The 23,754-nt window shown below is 38.7% G+C and overlaps 1 pseudogene; it reads left to right on the forward strand.

Annotated features, from left to right (window-relative positions):
- Positions 1–23,327: 23,327 nt before the first annotated feature.
- Positions 23,328–23,446, forward strand: LOC118604640 (annotated as a pseudogene).
- The last annotated feature ends 308 nt before the right edge of the window (positions 23,447–23,754 follow it).

The following is a 23,754-nucleotide window of genomic DNA, read 5'->3' on the forward strand; positions in this document are numbered from 1 at the left end:
CAAAGGGAGCTTTTCTTCACCTCGTCTGAGGGAGTCACTGTTCTTGGGGCAGAGCGTTGGACCAGGTTAACCAGCAGGATCCCCAGGTGCCAAACCATGCAGAAGCATAATGAACGGGCGACGGGAGAAAGTTCGATTCGCTATTTCTATAAACAGCCGTTTCTTTTTTGGCACCCGCTTCTATAAATGACCTGAGGTACGAACCTCTCTGCAGAGATCTAACTATGGAGCATGTTCACAAAATGGATGGAGGGGTGTCGGCTGCGTCTGAGCTTCTTCGCGATTTCAAGCCTCTGACTCCTTCACTTCCTTCATGTTTTTTTTTACTTTCCTGTGCAATACTACCCCCTCGTTCTTTTTTTTTTCTTGATCTGTCTCTCCCACCCCCCCTTTTTTAAAATCATGTAAATGTAAAAATAAAACAAACAAAAAAAGAAACACATTTGCTTCTATTTTCAAGTAGGAAGGAGACTAGCCTTACGGCCAAGATGACTGACAAATTCTTGTGGCTTTGTGCAAAAGTCAAACCAAAATCTCACCAGCAGCCAGGCTGAGTTCTGGCAACCCCGCTTTGCCTGGAAATGAGTGCAATCATATCCTAATAGCTATTTGGATAATTGTTCATATGAGTGATATGCCAACTAATGCTTGAAACAAGTCCCTATTACAAATATAGCATGTAGTCTAATCTGGAATATATTAAAATGTTATTTCTGTAGCTGCCTATTTCCAAACTGAAATAATAACTAGACCATTTATCACATTTGTTTTCTAAGGGGAATTTTTGAAGTACAATAGTAATATGTAAATGCGTGAATGCACGGTTACATGTGTAATATTTTAAATTAAAAAAATATTTTTGTCTCAAGTTAACATTTTATTCATGAGTCCTATCTCCTGAATTAATATTAGTCTAAAGGAGGATTTTTAGCTATATTTTTTTAATGCACATTGATCATGTGAATAATTACATATAAAAAAATCACCACTTGTTAATTTTAACCCCTTGTATTGGAAATAAACTGACACATTGCGCCGACTGTAGATACTTGTGGGTAGAGAAACATGGTGCCAGACAATGAGAGGGTGATAAATAAGCCACTTCTCAGAAATCTGAAACTGGAAGCCGATCAAAAGTAAAATTCCTCCCAATTAAAATTACTCCCTTATTCTGAGGTACAAGGCGGTGAGTTTAACCGCGACAACGGGAATCTTTAGCTGTTCCCACAGAAAGGAGACAGAGTGGGAAGCTTTTGCCGTAGTTTCATAAAAAGGCGTTTGGTACAGTGAAAGAATAGGGGCTCTGAAGACTGAAGACGGCCTGGGTTTGAATTCTAAGTTGCCTTTTAGAAGCTGGAAATTCTCAGGTAACTTATATCCTTCTCCCAAGCCTCAGTGTCTTCATTATGAAAATGGTAATCCTAACACCATTTCCCAACTCTGTTACATGGTGATTAAATTAAAGGGCTCAGGTAAAGTGACAAGGACGAATGAGGCATCTGGTGAGCAACAGCTCTGCTTTGTAGAGAAGGCAGCACGTGTCACGGTGTCATGAGCATGGGCCATGGCGCCATATTGTCTGGTTTCAGATACGCCGGTATCAAATCTCCCTAGTGGTGGAGTGATGTAGCAATGGGCAAGCCACCTGACTCCATGTGACTCAGTGTCTTCATCTGTCAAATGGGGATAAAAATATTACATACCTGGGAGAGTCGCTGTCAGGATCAGTGAGTTAACAGGATAAACTCCTGGCACAATAAACATCCAATAAAGCTAACACGTTGCTATTGCTGTTGTTGTGATAAGCTGGCCCCCCGATGCCTCCCCCTCCTTCCTATCCAGTCTTCGTTCCCTTTTTTTTTTCTCCTTTCATTCCCCTTCCCCCCGCCCCGGCTTCCTCCTAGATATAAATAATATATACCCACTTCTCGGGGTTAAACAAACTTTTATTTCCATGGATCTACCCTGTGTGAAGCAGAAGAAAGAAAACAGGTAATGCTTATAAGTGGAGCTGATGCCAGTATTTTTTTTTCAAAAAATAAACTTGTTTTAATTTTCCAGTTTTAAACAATTCCACAAACTGATTCATCCCGCACATAATACACAGTTATTAAATGGTGCCACAGATGAGGCACGGTACTAGGCTCAATGATGATGACAATGACCATAAGAAAGAGCTCAAAAGGGAAGTTACTATGGGGAATTAATAAACAGATGTTAAGAAGAGGGAGTGGTTACTTTTTCTCTGCTTCTTGGAGTAATTAGGGTGATTGGGTATTTCTGATTGCTGTTACTTTAGAAAGATAAACAGTAAATGATCAACATCTTAATAAAAAGATGAAGAAAAATAGAACATTGACAAACAGAAAAAGAATAAAAAATGGACATGATGTCTCATTTCTAATGCAGAAATTGAATTTGTTCTATAGCCCTCGAGTACCAGAAATGACTTTCATGATTTTTTTATATCAAGTTATATATTTTAAATGCCTCTTGACAGGATAAAATTAAAAGATATCAATCATTGCAGAGGGATTCTGCTACCTTTCTACCTAGCGTAAGAGCCCCTATGTCTTATGTAGTACAGAAGACTATTGGGAGGAACAGTTTGGGGCACATCATGGGCATCTCTGAGAAGGAACAGTCAAGGTTCATGGTTCCTGGTCTCTAGTGGCCCCCGTGTTCACAGACGACTCTGTTGGGACAATTGCCACTCCCAAGATGCTGTGTAGAAGTGCAATGAATACATCCCTAGAACTTGGCAGAATCCGCCATCCTTCCCGTATGTGCCCCTTTTGGGGTCTACTACCTATGGCCAAGTAGCCTCCAACACTGGCCACGGGCCCTCTCTCCTGATCGCTAACCCAGGCTGGTCCAGCTCAGTTACCCAAGACGCCAGCAGGACCCGAGACCTAGAGATGTATTCCAGGTGCCCGGAAACAAAAAGCTGTTAAAATCCCCATGAGTGAGCCAGGATACTCGAACAGGAATATAAACGCTAAGCATTCACATCCACGGGGAGAAAAAGGAAAAATATTACTTTTTAATTCTTTCAAGTCTGTTACAACAGAAAGAAAGCAGCATGATTTAACATCTCACGAGCAAGCCCTGTCACACTTTGGAAAATCTACCGACATGTATCCGGCGGCAGAATGTGTATTCACGTTGGCCTCGCAGGGCCTGTGTTTTCTTTCCAGAAACTAAGCTTAATGATTTGTCCCAAAAATTGGGAGGAGGAAGCTGTCTATGGTTTTAATGGAATAAGAAGCTCAGACTGAATGGCTACCTGGTCGACCCCTAATGAGTTTTCAGGGATTCAGCTTTAATGACACTTGATGCGTAATATCTTCCGTTAACCCCCCGCCAGACAGTGCAGTTAAATATAAATTATATATATATAATTTATAATGCGATTGTGAGAACAGGGGCTTTTTCTTATTGTGTGTTTTGTGTTCTCAGTGTTTAGAGCATTTCTTTCCTCATATCGTCAATAAATTTCTAATAGATGAATAAATAAATGCATGAGATAAAATATATTTGACTAACACATATGCATAACTACAGGCAACAAGGAACAAACCCAGCACCTTCTCAGTTTCTGAGGCTCAGTTCAACTTAATTAAACAAACGTGTTTTAAACACCGTCTACACTCAAGCCATTGGACAAGGACCATGAGAGATTCATAATGATGACCCAGACTGGGGAGTAGATGCAGATTTTGAACTACCTTCATGCCTTGTCAGCCACCATTTTACTCCAGCTACTCATAGGCGCCCTGATTTCTGCATCAAGTAGCCTCAATTTCTCCCCTAGGACTTCTGTGTCCTTTGAGATATCTGAGCAACTGGTGTTGTTAGTGTGACTTGTGTGCAAACAACCCCTTATGATGGCTGTTAGGGCCATTCGATACACCCCCACTTGCCTCTCAGGTTCTGATCCCCTCTACACAGCTGCTCAGAGGGCTCCCCCAAAAGGTCGAATTCTGATTGTACACCCTGGGGAGCAGGGCTCTCTCTTACCCATTTACTCTTCCCATCCTCCATCATGCTTCTTGGGCTCACTTCCCAAAATGAACAAGCCCTCATTTCGACCTCCGATACCATATCAGCCACTAATTATAAAATGGGTGGTCTTTAGAAAAAGCAAAGAGATGTGAACAAAGGAATTATGCTCCAGTTGGAAACTCTTTTCAAAAGATCCCTGGGCAGCTCTGAAAATCTCATGATTCTGCCTACAATCTCAGGGGGCCTGACTGAGTTGAAGAATATAAGCAATGATGCAGAAAAAATCTGTCTCATCTCAATAATTCCGGAAGTTGTATTAACAGAGATTTAAAATATTTGATGAGACACTTAGGAAATTTATGAGACCTTTATCCCCGTGAGCAGATTAATTCACATCTGTCTTTTATGTAAAGCCTCCAAGTCTCCAAATTAGCAATAGTAACGAAAGAATGAAAAAAATGAAAGAATAAGATGAAGGGAGAATGGGAGGAAGAGAGGGAAGAAAGGAGGGAGGAAGAGAAAGAATGAGAAGAAAAGGAAAGAAAAAAAACCCACTGAGTTTACTTTATATTTCTTCTTAGATTTTAACATGTTACTGAGTAAAAACTAAGCCTAGGTCTTAACCAAAAAAACAAAAGGAGATTCTGTATTAAATGAGATGATCACCTAAAAATCAGTTGATGATTATTTAAATTTAAAAAAAATCAAAGAATAATATATCACATCAATCTCAAATATATATATATATATGTATATATAAAATAAGTAAAATATATACATATATATTTACCTACAAAACTTGGGCCATTCCTGACTTCCCTTCCATTGATCGGCACAGTCAGTCTGATTACGTTATGTAATCCAATGCTTGACAGTCCACCCCAAAGCTGGTACAGCAGAGTGCAGATGAGAAGCCGGAGCTGGTGTCCCAGACTGTGGTGCTGATCAGTGTCAACACCAATGCCAGTTAACCAGCCTAATCAACCTTTTCAGCATTCTGGAGTCTCATTTCTGGAGATTCTACTTCGGATGTCAATTAACTTTACAATTCGGTCACTCTTTTTGGATGAAATAAATATAAAGCGACTGTCCCAACTTTCGTCCTTTATTTCTATTCAATTTCAGAAGAAAGTATGGACCTATGTCCCTTTCCGAAGTGCTTCACTGGACATCTCCCGGCATTTCGAAATAATCTACCTTACGTTGTGATTCTTTTCTGGATGTGCTCTATCTTCCGCAGTCTTCCACAGCAGGATGCATGTCTAAAACAATCCTGGATCTCGCTCACACTCCCTCTCCCACCCTGTGATCAAGAATGATGCTTTGCACTAAAATAATGACTAAAGCACTCAGTGAGTAACTCAGTAGATGACATCTTGAAATAGTGAATTGAGGATCAAGAATTATCTACAGAAGTCCAGGAATGCCTCTGGGTCTGACCCCTTAGTGGCCATTACACACTTTGGCACTTGGGCTCTGAACACCAGAGGTGACATGCACATTTTCATTAAGATGCGTTCTTTTGACTTAAGCATGTTCTCTTTTCTGCAGATGTGCAGTAGTCGCCATATTTCAACTCTTCACCTTCACACCCCCCACTGGTGTCAACCTCTTTTCCTCTGTAATTTATGTCTTTTTTTATTATTCTGCCTGGAGCCATGCCAGGCCCTAGGATCAAACTCCCCAATCTCACCAAACCCTTGGGTGACAGGACGGAAATCAGTCTTGGTAGAAAGGCCTGTACTCATAATGTGGGAAAGGAAGTGGCTTACCCGTTGCCATGGAAATGTGCACACTTTCCAATTGTTGCCGAATAAATGAAAAGTTGTGTTCTTAATTCACAGATCACAGTGTCAAGCACACCTCGCAGAGATTCTCAGGGCCGGCACACTGAGAAATTCTTAAAAACATAAGATTTTGTGCTGCATTCCTGTAGCTACAGAGAAAATTGCAGGGGTGGTATTTAATATTTCATTTTTCGCCTTGTCATCTCATCCTCAAATCACATACCTCACCTAACCATACCCTTTAGACCAGGGGTCCTCAATCCTTAGATTAGGAACTGGGCCACACAGCAGGAGGTGAGCCATGGGTGAGCAAGCAAAGCTTCATCTGGATTTGCAGCCGCTCCCCAGCGCTAGCATCACCGCCTCAGCTCTATCTCAGGTCCTTAGGCATTAGATTCTCATAGGAGCACCGATCCCTGGTGCCAAAACAGCTGGGGACCATTGCAGATGGTATCCACGAAATAGCAGGTAGCACTTGATTTTTAAAAGCATAAAATCATTGATTACAACTGCTGCAGGATTTAGTTAATTCCTTTAAGATTAGAAAATTTCATTGAACATAACAGTAAGGACCGGACATTGAGTATGCAGTATTATTTCACCAAAGAAACATCCAGAGGCAAAGGATTTTTGTATCGAAGACCATGCTTAAATCTTCAGTGAAGGTTTCTGAAAGGTAGCTTATTTAAATTAAATCAATATTTATTCCCCACTGTCGAAGAAAGCTGACCGTGATGTCATGGACTGGCAGTGTACGTGACAATCAGCAGTGGATCTTTTAGAAAATATAAACCTCGGGTCCTCACTCAAGACACAGTAAGTCTTCACCTTGAGGTGTTACTGGAACCTACAGACTCTATATCGTGTGGTATTGTATTGGATATACTAGAGAATTTGAGACAAACTTTGGAGGGGCTCTGTTACCCCATAGTTACGTGGCCTTGAAAAAAATTATTGAACCCCTGTTTTTTAAGCTGTAAAGTTATAACATCAATACTTATTAAAGGCAAACTATTTAGAATGGTATCTGGCATAAAAAATGCTCAACACGTTTCGTCATAACTTTGTACTAGTTGTATGTTCAATGACTTTTATAAGTGATTTGGATCATGGTGAGGGTTTAAAACCCACTGAGCACCTCAAATACTTTCGATGTAATGAACAAATTGAATTTTAAAATTTATTGAATTTTTAATTATTTTTAATAGAATATCTAATACTTGATTCAGTGATTGTAAAACTTATGCTGAGAACAGTTGGAGTATGTGACTATTTTACAACAGTATGTTTCACAGAATACAAATACAGATCAAGTGTTTCCAAAGAAATTTTAGCATCTAAATTGAGATGTAACTTTAAAATATACACCATATTTTGAAGATTTGGCATAAAAAATGAAAAAAATATTTGTCAATTTTTATATCAATTACATGTTGAGATAATACTACTTTGCATATATTGGGCAAAGTAAAATGCATTATTAAAATTAATTTCACTTGTTTCTTTTTACTTGTTTAATATGGCTGCTCAAAAATTTGAAACCACATACGTGGCTTGCATTATTTCCATCAGTCGGTGTTGACGCATAGTGGATGCCGAGTCTCATGATTTGATGGATAAATTCCAGTGCCTGATGACCCATTTTTCCAAATACAAAAACGTAAATGCATCAATAAGCCCAAAGATTATCAGCCTGCGAGAATCAGGTTCCACAACATGAGGAAGCTATATAAACCCAAAAGAAAATTGCACATGGACCTCTGTGTGCATGAGCACGCGCGTTGTGTTTGGTGTAACATATCGCTGTGGTGCAGAATTATTTACCAAGAGGAAAGTTCAGTGTGTTCTGCTGGCATAAGCGAGCCATACGGTAAGCCGGTCACAGACTACCGAAATGTCTGAATGTGGCGCCTGACGGCTGAGTGAGCCAAGCCTTCACGCTCTTCTTCAGCCATGCACATTGCCCAACCAGAAAGGCCAGATGTTCTCTCGTCCGTAAATGAATGGGACTCTTTCCTCTCTGGAGAATTTGGTGCAAACGCTGATGTACATCTCATCCTCTGCTCTCCTTTACTGTAACTTGTCCCCAAACCATGGAAATTTAGGGACCCCACTGTAACATCAACACTTCCCCACAGATTCTGAAAATCTGTCACTGGAGAGATGCCACGCTACTCAAAGTCCAGACATTATGTGGCTGTGCTGTAAAGTCAGGGTTTCAATCTTGCCACTGTCACTTACTGACCCTGTAACTTGTAGTGAATTATGCAGCTTTTCTATACCTCCCTTTTCAATAGGAATGATGATAATAGTATTTTTCTCCCAGAGCCACTATGATTAAATGACCTAATACCTATAAAACATTTTCGATGGTGTCTGTTAGAGACTATGAACTCAATATGCAAGTTATTCTAATAACCATTTGACTAATACAAACTAGAACTAATTAAGCCGAGGATCCCCTCAACCATTTCCCGAATTGCCTTGTCCTTGCATGTTGGCCTCTTGATAGTACTTTCCAAATGAATGCTAATAAAATAAAGGTTCTATAAAACCAACTGACTTGAGTCAAGCACAAGCCCTGGCAGGCCCCGCGTGACCTCCGTTTCTCCACCCCGCGGGCCGGTCTTTATTCTTCAGTGTTGACCTACAGCCTACTCTGTTATTCACTCTTAGGTTCCTGCCAGCCCCACCTGGCCAGTCATGCTTGTTGGTACCAAGAGGTGCCAAGTCGGTTTATTATACGGACAGACACCCATTGATGTTAGGTAGAGACCTTGTAAACATTCCCCCTCAAGACTTAAAATGTTTTCGAACTTGAGTTTTCAGAGATAAAAACATATTACATGTCCACACTCATCAGTGGCCAGATGTGAACCTAGAGAAAAATGATGAATAGATATGAAATGGTAAAGCACCAGTATTTTGAATATCTTAAGCCACGAATGGGTACACGGAGGTCCTGGGGCCAAACCTAGTCTACTTCCTGTTTTCATAAGGCCCATGGGCTAAGAGCTTTTCCATTTTTAAAGGGTAACATTTAAAAATGGTTATAGAAATATTAATATAATACCCCTGATTTTGCTACTTTCATAGAAAAATTTCCTGACCCTAGCTTTAAACTATAAAATGTATGCTTTTATTGTTCTGTTAATTCAATTGTTTACATTTTGTCATGGATTTTAGTTTTAAGATTAGAATTAGTGGTATTCTAAGTAATAAATTTTATTCTTCAAAACTTTCAGGTGACAAAAAATACAGCTACTTTGAAGGAACTGGATTATATATTCTCTAATTAATCTATAGTATGGAAGCCTTTGGTTCAGAATTTTTTTTTTTTTAATACGAGCCCTTAAACATTCAAGAAAAATAACATATTTTATATTATCTTACTGCATCAAACAATCTGGTACTAGCGCCCAAAGCACTAGTATTTAATGAAGTTTTCTTATTAATTTCTCTGCATCCCTTATATATGGTATATGCACAAGTCTGTTTTGCATTTCAGCATATAGCATACTTGATGAGTTTTATTCTTTTAATATTTTCCGGCAGTGGAAACAATAACTCTAAAATGGTTTCTACAGAGGTGAACTGTCCCTGGCTTCATGATCTAGGTGCTTGAAAGATTCTAATGCAACAATGAAGCAAGACCAAAGGGCCAATAACAAACAGCTGAGCAGATCAATAACCCCTGTGTTTTCAGTCCATGCTTATTTAATGTGGTAGATGGAAAAAAAAAAAAGTTTCTCTATTTATATCTGGAACTTAATGAAGTGAAATTATCACAGCCGACAGGCGCTGGTGTTGTAACTCAGAGACAGGGCTTGGCTTAGAGGGATTTGCAGGCTGTTTTTCTTCCAATTTTTAATTTTTTTTTTTTTTTTAGTGAAACTTAATCCCCTAATCAGTTCCAATTTACATATTTGCTGGCCTTTTTTTCCAGCTCAGTTCTTAGAGTGTGGTGTTGGAGGCATGGAATGATTATTTGATTATTTAATTATCCATTGCAACATTCTGTGCTCCATTCTGAACGAGCGGATCCGTGGCCAACGTACAGATAAGCTTGTCAGCACAAAGCTGGGACCTGTAGCCGTTGAAAGCTGTTACCTTTCCCATGTGCATGCGCAGGCACGTGTACACATATGGGTGTACGTGTGTTTTTAACTTGATCTACCCTGTAATGCTTCGTTCACACTGGCTCTCATTTCCAGGCTTAATGGCTATTCTACTAAATGAAGTGTTGCAACATTTGAATTTTATTTTGGGACTAAATGGAATACCAAATGCTGATATTTATAATCATGGTAGAATTGTGTTCTATCATCAAATATTCTTATTCTCATTCCCTGCATGTGTAAAATGCCGGTCAAGTTATCTTCCTTGTGTATATTCATCAAGCTGTAACTTACGTTTTTGTTCTTTAAATTTCATTTAAAATTGGGGATTTCCAAAAGATCAATGACTTTATTTTCCAGGGTTAATTTTTCCTCTTTATTCAGAGATGGCAGTTATGACTGTGAAAAGACTATAAGTAGTGAAGACATTACGTCAATTATGCGATAATTAAGTATTGATCTGTCATTTTCACCAGGTTTTCTGAAGAATCATCAATTACCTTGAAGCTCCGAGAGTCTTCATGAGTCTCAAATAGATTTTTTTATAACAATCAGAAAATTAAGAACAACCTCGATGATTTACTTTTAATGAGCTCACAGGCTTACATGATCAGTGATCGAATGGTTACCATTTAGTCACAGGAAGGTAGTATTATTGAAGTCACAAAATTAATCCTTGATTTTTCAATCATGTACTTGTGTGCTTGATAAGTATTTACTGAGCCTCTACTAAGCACAGGCAGTATCCTAAATTCTCTGGGAAACTAAACATGAAAAGTAATCAAATACAAATACTACTTTCAAAAAAGTATTCTAATAGAAGGTGACATATACAAAAACCTCAATAAACTGGTTTCTCACCAGTTTTCATTGGATGCTACTGAGGTGGTTTTTTAAAACAATAGAACTCTATGCTGAAGTCATCTATTATGTGATCATTCTTTATAGGACATGTTGATTACTGAATAGGGAGAGATGGGAAGTGGCCAGGCCAGTTAGTAGAGTACTGTAATAGTTTAAGCAAGAGAAAAGAAAACTGGAAAAACAACACCAAAAGCAGTGAGAACAAGGTGAAAATAAATGGAATCAATAGTTCCCACATAAAAACTGTTCTGGAAAATAGCAGGAGATCAAATAAAAGACGTCAAGGCTGGATTAATAGGAAGTTATTGATGAGCAATTCTTGTGGAAGAACTCTTGAGCTCAGCTTGTCTTCATGATTCCCCCACTGGCCTCAAAAGAAAAAAAATTATACATGAGAGTCAAGGGGTGCTGTTTATTTTCCCTTGCTTATCCATGTAAAAAACAGGAAAAGAGTAGTAATAATAAGTGCAGGTTTGGGAATCAGAACAACCTAAGTCTGAATACCAGGGCAGTTATTTCTCAGTTGTTTGCCCTTGGCCAACTGATTTTAACTTCCTCATTCTCAACTTTCTTATTTGAAAGAAAAATCTAAAAAATTACAATATCTATCACGTGCATGGATTAAATGAGCCAGTACACTTAAATTGCTTGACACAATGTCTGGAATATAGTTGGTATTTAAGAGAGTAATTAATTGTGATGATCGTTTTAGTTGCTTAAGCTGAGGGTAATCAAACCATGACCCTGAAATATTATATCCCATGAAGATATTCAGAAGTTTTTCATGTTTTGACTTGCAAGAAAACTCTAAGAAGGGTTAACCTTTGAAACTGGTTTTCCAGAAATCTCCATGAGAAACTTTCAAACATTTGATATGAATTATATACTATTTTCTAAATTGTTTTCCCTGGATGCTAATTCAATTAAAACCAAAAAGTATTTCTCGATCATTCGTTGCATGCCCAGAAGCATGGCAGGCACTATGGGAGGTATAAAAATATTTTATAAGCTCTCTTTGTGGTTAAGAATATTATAGTTTAGTTAGAAAGATAAAAAAATGATGCCCGTGAAACAAGGAAAAAAATGTTAACATAAGAAATACAAAAAAAAAATATTAATGTAAGAATATAAGGAAACAGCCAGGGGATTGCTTCTCACTCACTAGCGTTGCTAAGAGAATTCGGAAGAGGGAGTACTGGAGCAGCTCTACTCAGCAAGGGTCTTTGCTTTGCGACGCGAACTCATTTCTGAAGGAAGAAGGGACGGATCCCTAAAGCCAGCCTGGACCTGGACTTAATGGACGGGGAGGGAAAGCCATTTCTAACCTGGACAGAATGCCGCACAAAAAAAATGAGGACAGTGGGCAGAGAGTATGAAGATGGACATGACTGTGGAGGAAGAAATGTGTTGGAGTTCAGTGAGAAAACGGGTTGAAAAAGCCAGGCGAGCTGACTGGTTGACATCTTTAAGAGCCAGTTTAGAAGTTTAGACTTTGCCCATGAATTATAAAGGGTGACAAACTTTGAGGCAGGAAAAAGGGTATTCCTTTGAGTTTCTAAATGGAGGAAATTCAATATTGGACAGGTAGTAATAGCAATGACAGAGAGGCAATCAACAAAAGGGAGAAACAGGCAGGCGACGAACCGTTGTCGTTATATTACATACAGATGTGGACACGCTACCTTGGAGGCTGTGGAAAGGCAGTTCAAACAGAAAGAACAGCACACGAGAATCATGGGTGATAACAGAAGAGGAGAAAAGGCACTTTTCTATATTTTTCTCCTCAAAATATAGATTTATCTGCATGGCTTTCAAGCACCTTTATTAACAGGCTTCACCCTCTACAAGCAATTGTCTTTATGCTATTTCCTAATATAGACCCTTCTCTAAAGTATGACCCATCACCAATTTCTACAGCAAATCATCATGGCTTTTCCTATACCTCTGTCTTGATGGCCTCATTTCTGTCTTCTTTGGAATTCTACATTGATACTTAGAGTTGCCAAAGAAAATACGAGGTACTCAGTTAAATTTCAGATAAACAATGAATAATTTTAGCATAAATATGTCCTAAATGTTATATGAGACATACTTATACTTATAAAATTGTTTTTACCTGAAATTCAAATGTAACTGAGCATCCTGCATTTTATTTTGCTAAATCTGTCACCTTTACTGAAAGCATCTATCTTACCCTTTAAACCCTCGATCTCACGTTGTCATAGGTTTTTCCAAATTATTTAGATATTAACTTCCTCCCAAAAAAGGGTTTAATAATTTCTTCCCCTAAGAACAGAAGAGCTAGAGGAAACAGAGGCCAGGTGGTGGTGATTCCAGGATAACCAAGGCCTAAAGAGGTTTCATTTAAGATAATGATTCTGCAAAGTAGGGGTCTGGGGCAGGACCAAGGGAACATCCTAGATCTTTCTAGCATAACTGAGTTTACTAGTTAGAGGTGTGAAAAAAGTAGTTAGGCTATGTTCTTCCCTCCTGCCCCCAGCACTTTCATTCAATACTTGGTGAATACACAAAGTCAAAGCATGCGCGATCTGGACGTAAAGTTGAGCATCACACTCTGCCTGCCTGCTTAAAATACATACCAATCTATACATGTATAAATGAAGTAATCTAGGATTGTGCAGAGGATTGGTACCAACAAAGTTTTAGAGCAGTGATTCTCAACCAGGGATGATTTTGCTAGCCTCCCCTGGGACACTTGGCAATATCTGGCGAGATTTTCAATTGCCACAGCTAGGGGACATCTTCGGGTGTCTAGCAGGTAAAAGGGCAGGGATGCTGACTCTTCAATTGCATAGGGCTGACAGCCACGGTGTCCAGGATAAGAAGAGAATGATCTGATCTGGAATGTCAATAACGGCACAGTTGAGAAACTGTGGTCTAAAAGGAAGCAGTTAAAAGAAGCAAAGCTTCCATGGGAGGCGATCAGAGCAAACTTCCAAAGAAGAAAACAGTTGAATGGAGGACAGAGGCATAAGCGAACTCAGCGGAAGTCGGCCTCTGACGAAGGAACAGTACAAAGTGTTGACTGTCGTGCAGTCATGATTTGTGTTGGAGACCAGCGGGCAAAGAGCCAGAAGTGGGAAGCTACGGAACTTCAGATTTTCAATCACTGAAACTGAGAATTGATGATGGAGAATTTGGAGGCCAGGACCGATATGTGGCAAAGGTAAGTGCGTTAGGAAATTTTAGTTTATAGTGGCGAAAGTCTGAAAAAGTCACTGAGGAATTTTACTTCAATGAGGCCACACTTCTGAAACAGAATGAAATAAGGCAGTTCGGTAATCTTGACCATGATTCTACTGCAACAGTTTACTTCCTTCGACTCTTCGTTTCTTTCTGGAACCAAAGCCACGGCCCGCATGAGGTAACCTTCGATTTTTTTGTATTAACATCACGGCCTTGTTAGCTCACAGTTTTAATCCTTCCTCTTGATCCTGTGGTAAAGCCACAGGAGTCCCATTTTCATCTTAGGCAACTCTACTGAATTTTACATGCTGAACCAGGCCCAGAAAATGGGGTACGAGGACAAGCTGGATAAGTTGAGAACCTAACTTAAATTCTGTGGTTCAGCGTTTGGAACCGAACCCAAAAAATTTCGGTATTGGGGCTTATTTCTCCTTGGCAAAACATAGCCTTCTGTTTTAAAGGAGTGGGGGGAAGGTTTTAAAAAGCTTATTAAAAAGTCTTGAAATGCTTCTTCAACATCAAATAGCTCCTAGAAAAATATTTTGATGAGTTAAGTGTAAATGAATCAGAAACATATGGATTATATTTCCTTTAGATTACACATGGGCTTCAAAATTAAGGGGGAAAGTGCTCAGGGCAAAATGCATTTTGGATTTTATTGAACCCAAAATATTTGAGAAATAACTCAAGATACTCGAAGAACCCAAAATCCTGCCAGGCTTCTCAATCCCTTGTGAAAAGCAAATTAGATTTTAAAATTCTTTTTGCTTTAGTGATCTATGGTGTTACATGAAATGTGGATAAAAACTTCTTTCCTGTATATGGTTTTTCTCCTGGATACTTTCACTTACAACTTTGGCAAAAATCGAGACCTTAAGTATACTATAGATTGACTAAGTTGGCTAGATGGTTCAGCCTCTCTCCACCCTGCCTAGCAACAAGAATATTTGTCTCGTGCATAGTCATGGAGAGAAGGGATTAACCAAAGACCATCAAATAGTTCCGTAGTAAACAGTAACAGACAGTCTTTAAAATGTGCCATTTTGCAATTAGTTTTCCACTTATTTATTGGGCATTACTAAAGACTTCTCTATTATTTCTCATTTCCTTCTTACATTGAGAGAGCCTGTTTCTAGATTCTACATTTTAAAAACATAAAGTGACCCATACTTATTTAGACTTTTGCTTATTCCAATGGCCAGGCCAAAGTGTGACTGGAGAAGGGGCTTAGAGATCCCTAATATTTCCATTCCCCAAAGCCACACAATCTATTAAAAAACCGCATTTTTGCTAAGCACAACGCTTCAAGACAATCTGAAACCCAGCCATGTTTCCAATCAGCTTGTTGTCCCTAGGCCCCTTCTACACAGACTTTGGAGAACCATAATATTTACTCTTTAATTCCTTCATAGAATAGATTATTTTTTAGTACCTGCTATAACGGTGTGCACGGCGGTGGTTATTAGGGACATGAATCAAGCAAGGCATGCATACCCATGCCTTCTCAAGAAGCTTCAGATACATACACACAAATATATGGTACTCAAGGACACATCCTGCCAGAGGAGAAGCACCGAAAAAAAGATAGCGACGCAACACTATGATCACATAGTAGTAGTTGTTTAAATCTAATCTGTGTGACTCTGCTTGAAGTATTTTATAGTAAAGAGAGCTTACAGGGCCTGTCTTATATGTCTAATATATTTCCCTCTGTTCTCCCACTGGCAAACTCTCATTTGTAACTCAAGAGTCAACAAAATCTTGGATGGTGAGATTTCACATTTCTACCACAGTTGAGTGAAATATTTCTTCGAATTTACATCATACGTTGAACATGTATTTGTTTAAATCATTGCAAGCATTGTGTTTTAATTAATTTATTTATTTCTGGAGTCTCCATTAACCATTGACATTTTCGAGGTAAAAACTACGTCCTAGTCTTATTTTTATTCCCAATACACAGCAATTGCCTGAAATATATAAAGCACTTACATGTCATTCAATGAATGGACGATTGGATAAATGATGCTTTTATTAAAAAGGGAAGTGGAGAAAGACAAAAGCATATCACAGTCCCAATCTCGGTGACATCACCACAAGTGATTTTAAAAATCTTATTCTAAATACACTCATTATTCTCCATATAGAACAAATGACTCATATTTACTAAATTTGGCTACTAATGACATAGACGGCATGTCAAAGGAACAGTCAAAAGCTAAGATGTGAATTCACTTAGAGGAACGTATTCATTCATGTGACCATTTATCCAGCCTTTTCTCCACGTGAGGCCATAATTTCTTGAAGTCCTTCCTTATAGTTTATAGCTCAGAGACCATGGATAGAACACTAAGTAGTTCTAAATGTGGTGCACCAAAAATTTTAAATCTATCGCAAATACAAAATGCTGATTTTATCAGATGGGAAATATATGCCAATTTGGTGAAAATGCCCACCGAGTATATTCTCTACACTATCAAAAGACACTTTTTAATAGCTATTCACAATTTTTAAACTTTCTTACATTTTTATATGGTTTCTCAGATTTGCAAACAAAATTATAAATGACACCGGTACCCACGGTCATCGGTAAATGGATAGGAACATTGTACTAGGAGAATTTCCATCTCAGGGAAGACGTCTTTGAGACTCTTAAATATCTGGAATAAAACGAGATCGATTCCAAACCTCAGGATCTTCCTACATAAAGATTAAAATGATGTTTTTTCTTTTCGATTTGAAACATACAATCCATATTCCATGGCACCGTTGGCCTCTCAAACACATGCATAAAGAAAATTTAACAGGACTCAACGTCTAGTCTCATTCTTTAAGTTGCCCAAATCTTTGATCTTTCCTGAATTTTTTTAAAGCTTCAATTAGTTTATTAGTTTGACAGGAGCTCGGGTAATTCTGCCAGCCTCTGAGTCCTACTGTAAGTTGCGTCTGCGTCTCTCCCTGAACGCACACAAAATTCAGTGCCACTGCCGCACTTCTCCAAACAAATAAAAGATTTGTGAACTAGTCACCAAGCATCCGACGCAATTAAACTGCATTTGTTTCTTTTTTGGCATTCTCACACAATCGAGGCCTTGTGAGAGGGAGGCACTCCTCCGATCAGACTGTGTTTTCTTTAGAGGAAAGTGTGCCAAAATCCTCCCACCCCACGTAACTGAAGTCTCAACCAGCAGGCGCGGGACTCGCAACACACAGACACACACGCATACTCTTCCTTTGCCTACCCCTGCTAGCGCCATGTTAGACACATAAAGAAAAAAAGCACAAACCCATAACTGCAAAAATATTAACATGAGAAACAGAATAAAACTTGCTAGACAATGAAGTGCTGTTGCCCACAGTTTCGATCGGTTACAGCTTTACTTAAGAGAAAACAAACACTATTCGTTTACAAGCACAGACACTAATGGTTAAGAGTAAAAGCAGAGACAATAAAATGGGAACTGTTTTGGAAAAACTAGATTCTTGATTTTTTTTAGTTTTTGAGAGAAGTCAAAATAGGGTTTATTTTGAGGTACCTAGATCTCAACAGCTTGTAATTGCCAACTTCAAGCTGTCACGCTTTGAACATTTTTTTTTTTTAAAGAAAAAGTCTTTAAAATCTGGTTAATTAGAACTGACCACCATTAACTCTTTGATTGATTTAGCATCCTGTTGTGCTGGCTCGTGCTCACAGGTTCCCCACTGGTTTCCCTGAGTTGGTCCCCAACATTGGTGTGGATACTACATATGAACTTGGAGCCACACAACGGTCCTTGTTATAAAAATCATTTATCAAGGAAACTCCGAGTAAGGTATATGTGTGGTCTAAACAGACTCTGGGAGCGGCAAGGACTTATACACCAACTCAGTATCAGACGAGCTCTTTAACTTCTCCACAATTCTGCTTCCTTGTCTGCGTTATACAATACAGACTGGTGAGAACATCTCCGATCAGCTCTGTGAATAAATCAAATTCTTTGTGTACTTCCATTAATATCACCATTAGAAGTCACACACTTCGATCCACATTTTCCATACACTACTCATATGATCCTTATCAAGCAGATAGTGCCACCCTCATATTCAGGATGATAAACCTGAGGATTAGTGAGATTTAATTAATGGGCATCTAATAAAAATCTGAGTTTTAATTTAAGCCCGGTTTTATCTGATTTCAAAACCTAGATTTCTCATTATCCCATACTGCTTTTGTCTGCCAAGTTCTTCATGGTCCAATGTGTCAGTTACAGCTCTCGCTCTATTATCTTATAGTGAGAGAAAGAAAGGGGAGAAATGAACCCTTACCTAGATAATTAATGGATAAATAAAATCTCACTTCTCTTTTAAAAAAGTACTGTCTTTGGAAGTATAGAACTTTTTCCCCTTATATTATTACGCTAAAATGTATATTAGGGTTTGAAAGTACTACAGCATTTCTTAGGATATTCTTTTGAAAACTTTTTTTGCATGTTGAAGGAATCATTTTATAGAATGACAAATAATAATATATTTATCAAAAGGAATGTTATTGATATGTATTGGGAGACAATTCTCCATAGATCTCTCACTTTTCTTCCTGTCTTGTAAGCAGAGGCACTGACTGCCCTTGTTCCAAATTCATTTCAAAGATATGTGTACAAAGAATGACCTTGGGTATAAAGATGTCTTCTCTCAGAGTAATGGGCAAGCATGGTTATTATCCAGTATAAAAGATTCAGATTTCCTAAACTCAGAGTTCTTCACTTATTATATAACCCAATGCATGTGTAGATGTTATCTGACCCTCTTTTGTGTAGTCTTGTGAGAACCGGAGCTCAGAGAACCAGTGCAGATGTCCTGAGCTATGGTTCCTGTCATTGCTGTGAGTAATAAACTGTCTTTCGTCTCTGACCCAGGAGTCTCGTGGCTTCTACCAGTACTCACGAAAAGGTGGCAGGCTAACTTACAAGTCTGCAAACATGGTAACATCTCAGATCTTCATAGTTCACCACAATATAACCCATCCTTACTATCAGTGAAATTAGATTTGTTAGTCCTAAGTATCCATAAACCCTGTTAAATACAATTTAACAAAGGTTTGTTTACTATATGTTCTATAAATGTGAATTATATTTATATTTTCATCACTCTCTCTTACAGATGAGACTGAGATCATCAGAATTGCCTTTGATTATATGTGTCTTTCATATCCACTCAGACCCTCCCATTACATCTAGTTTCCAAAATACAATATTGAGTGCCTATTTTTGGTTGGACAAGAGGGTCCAGGAGATACATAAGGCTAACAAATCCGAGGTAGGTATAAATCAGCATCTATATGGTCATTTATATGTTATCTCATTATTTCTTAAACATTAATATGACATTTTCATAATGTTTGTGCATTAAGATACTCGCAAGATTATAAGGACTCTGCTTCTAGTTTTATATTATCCCATAGCTTTTGGGTCATAGTACCATGTATTTTGGAATCTCAATATTTCTAAATAACTTGGTATACTTTATGGGAAGACAAAAGGCACACATGTTTGCATTGCCATGTCTTAATGCATTTTTTCTGTTTTTATTTATTTATTCATTTTTGTATTCTATGTTTAGTAATCTTTGAGAGAATAATGTCAAAAAAGCTATGGACATTGGTGATACAAAGTCCTGAGTTCAAATCCTGTTCTATCACTTGTTAACCCGCCATACTGGGCAAGTTAATTTAACTCCCAGAATAATAATTTACTCTCTGGTTAAAGGAAATTACTAATTTCCACCAAACTGTAAGCAGATTGGAAATACAGGACATACAATGCAAAACAAACAAATACAAAATTATAGTCATATTATTATACTATCAAGTTTTCAGCAGAAATAGATTTCTTTGCTCATGCTAGCTAATGATTTTTTTTTACTGTAAATTTCAAATGTGCATGCAATTAGAGTAATTATGTTTTTAAACTATCTTAATGCCTGGGGAAGCCACTCTTCAATTTCATGAGAATGGCTTCCAAAAAGAACTTCGGACTGAAAAAATGGTGATCATGAGCAAAGGCCATCTATGGCACAGACACTCTGAAAGCCATCACCTCCTGATTTTGACCATGAGGTTCATGAACATTCATTTCGACCTGCTCAGGGACGTGTGAAAGGCGGGAGGAATACCGCCCGTCCTGATTCCCTTTGGTGGGCGGGCAGGATTCCTCGTCCCACAGTAATACCAACTGTTACTGGCTGCAAGTTTTACAGGGAAGAAGAGAGGAAAGAAAGGAATTGGGGGGGAGGGGGAAGAATGTGAACAGAAAGAAATTACAGGAGAAAAAAGAAAAGAGGACAAAAGGATGGAAGAGATCAAATGAGATTTCACGTTTTATGATGTCAGTTTTTCCTGTTTTCTCTCTCTCTTTTTTTTCTTTGTCTTTGTTCATTTCTGGAATAATAATTTTACCAGCTGCAACGTGAGCCCTTTCATGACTCAGAAACAATGACTTTCCTTAGCTTGGAAAGATATTTACAATTTCTCCCCCTAGGTTAATGGAGTTTGGATATATTCTTATGACGTGGGCCTGCGTCTGATGCACTGTGAATGAAGGGAACTCAGAGCGTTCACGGCTTACACTGAGTTACATGTTATTTTTTCCTGGTGCTGCTTCTTCCATATTTCCTATTTTAATTTATTTCCCCATTGGAAAAACCTGCTATATTTAACTGGTATCTTTAAAAAATCATGTATTTCTTGCTAGGCTTTGCCCTCCCTTTGGTTATAATTTTAAAACTTCTAGTGTTTGCCCTCCCTTTGGTTATAATTTTAAAACTTCTAGTGTTTCAAAGCTGGATGCCTAGACTGCCGACATGAGTCTAGGGTAGTTATGCGACGCTACAGAGTTACTAGAGACTCGAATACCTATTATATTGTTTCACCCTAGTGGCAGATTGGAGAGTCCAATTTGCCTCAGCCCCTACTGTGAATTAGCTGCTTCTGACCTACTGTTATACTAGAATTAGAATTACAGTTGGAGGCAGTTTCCTATTCATTTCTAATAACCAATAACAAAGACATAAGAAGATAAACTATATCAGAATTATCCTAGATCTCCATAGGTAGTGTACACTGATGATATATGTGTCTTTGTGAAAGCAATGAGCTAAATTATACAAGTGCATTTTAACAAAAGGAAAGCTTAAACTATAACAAAAATTTTAAATAAGAGAAAAAATATGATAGTTATTCATTTATTCATATTGAGTGTGTATTACCTACATTTACTATGCAAAATACTACAAAAGTATCAGTTAATGAAACAAAGCAGGTGCCAGACTCAAAGAATCTAAAAGGAAAATGTAGCAGTAGAAGTGATTCGGACATAGAACTGGATTATTTGTATGAGCTGAGAATAAAACAGATGAAAAAAACTAAGAAATAATCAGAAAATATAAGACCAGGACAATCTTTTAAGTCCACTGAGAACAGAGGCATTATAATCAATGAGGATATTCTGGATCAATAAAAACTAATGTGACTTCTTGATAGAATTCTGTGCAGAAAGTCCATGACAAGAACAGATCCAAAAAAAAAAAAATCCAACTTACAAATGTGCTATGGGTATTCTGCAAAGAAATAACCATTTAAACATGCAATCCCATAATTAGCCTGGATCTCTCATTCAAGTACTGCAGGTCAAAACCACCAACTTTTCCAAGTCAATGGGGAAAAACCTTCCATTTCTCTCTTGTGTATTTGGATGTGTGTAATTAGACTTCTCCTATGCCAACAAAAACCCATGAAGGCTTTCTCTATACAAGTTTAGATTGTTCCAGCTCCAAAACTGAGATCGAAACGTGCTGGTCCACCCTGAGCAATGCTGGACAGGAAACACGACTGGGCCATTTCGGCGCAGGGTCACTGCTCTCTGCTACGAGGGACAGAGCCATAAAAGAGAAACCAAATAAATGGAGCAGAAGAGAATGCCATTAGTCTGACGACTGCAGGGGATCTGATGGCGAACTGCGCCTGCTGACTCACGTCGCTTCTCTTGGCGGTCGATGTTTTAAGCTGATCCTGTAAATGGATGAGCTATTAATGTGGTAAAATCTGAGGTCGGTGACCACTGTATCAGTTACCACTTGGTTTGGCTCCATAGTACAGAAAATCAAGATAATGTTTTAAACAGGATAAAAATATGTTCCCCTCTCTCTCTCTCTCTCTCTCTCTCTTTCTCACACACACACACACACACACACACACACACACACTCACACACACACACATAAGCCCTGTGAGTTGGCAGTCTACAGCAGTTATGGCGATGCTACAGAGTTACTAGAGACCCGAATACCTATTATATTGTTTCACCCTAGTGGCAGATTGGAGAGCCCAGTGATGGCCACGATGTGTGATACCACGTTAACCACGTGCTCTTATGCAAGCTGACCCTGCTCATCCCCAGTAAAGAGGTGGAGAGAAGGTATCCTTCCCCTTGAGTCTGGCCTGGCATGTCAGCACTGAAGCAGAGAAGGTATGCTGTGTGACTTCTGAAATTAGGTCGGCAAAGACCACACAGCTGTGCCTGGTTTTCTTGACCGCCTGCTCTTAGAATCCAACTCCCACATGGTGAGAAGCCCAGGTGCACAGAGAGGCCATGTGCAGGTGTTCTGGTTGACTGTCCTAGTTGAGCCTGGACTTCAAATCACCTTAGTGAACCAGACATTAGATTAAAGAAGCCTCCAGGTCACCCCAGTGCTCAGCCACTGGATCCTTGCCGGCTGAGGACTCAGCCATTGTTCCGTATTCTGGACATCAAAATGCAGAAGACAGAGAAAAAGGATACACTGATTCCATTTGAAAGGGGGGAAAAAAATCCGCTTCATTTCATTGGTGAAAACCTCATCGTAGGGACTCACCTAGCCTCAAGGCAGGCTGGGAACTATAGTCTTTACGATCAATGACTCCATTTCAAGGTAAATGTTCTGTTCCTAGAGAGGGTGGCAAGAATGTGAGACCAACTAAAAGTTTCTACCCCAAACATCTATTTTTTTTGTTGTTCCTCGATCTGATGTAAGACACTCCCACTTTTATAATCAGTCATTTCATCAGATAAAGTGTTATGCCTACTGAGAACTCCTGTCATGTACAAACAGAAAACAAAGAAGAGTAGCATCTAAGTGCAGATATCTTTATCAAATCACTACTTTGCTTATAAAACAGCCAAATTGAGAAGACAAAGTATGATTAAGAGAAATCAAGAACATTGCCTCAGAAGCAAGCAGAGAAGCAAAATACTGGCCTTGGGAAATCTAATTATGGCTTGAGGATCCTGGGCTTATGGAAGATAAAGGAAGAATTATCATGAATTGGACTTGAGTCTACGTCCATGCCACCCTGAACAAGCCCGATCCCATCTGATCTGGTAAGCTAAGCAGGGTCGGGCCTGGTTAGTACTTGGATGGAAGTCCACCTAGGAAGACCAGGTGCTGTAGGCGTAAAAAATAAAAAATAAGGGATTGTAAGCTGACAAGGTCCTTGCAATCTGTGAGGTCAACCAAGGGTTACCTTGACATAAAACAACAACAAAAAACCTGGACTTGCATTAAAATTCATAATCACCTAAGGATGAGATGGGCCGGCCAAACTTTAATACTTTTATTCTCTAGACAAATCTAGTTAAAATAATACTGATGGGTTTTTCTACTAATTCTATGTTAGAATAAGATATTTCAATACAGAGAGGTCCCTTTTATTTCCACCATATCTTTAACTCAAATCATTAATGCCCTGGTCTTCTTTTGAT

The sequence above is a fragment of the Rousettus aegyptiacus genome, unplaced genomic scaffold (genome assembly GCF_014176215.1).
Source record: "Rousettus aegyptiacus isolate mRouAeg1 unplaced genomic scaffold, mRouAeg1.p scaffold_m13_p_6, whole genome shotgun sequence".
NCBI classification, from domain to species: domain Eukaryota; kingdom Metazoa; phylum Chordata; class Mammalia; order Chiroptera; family Pteropodidae; genus Rousettus; species Rousettus aegyptiacus.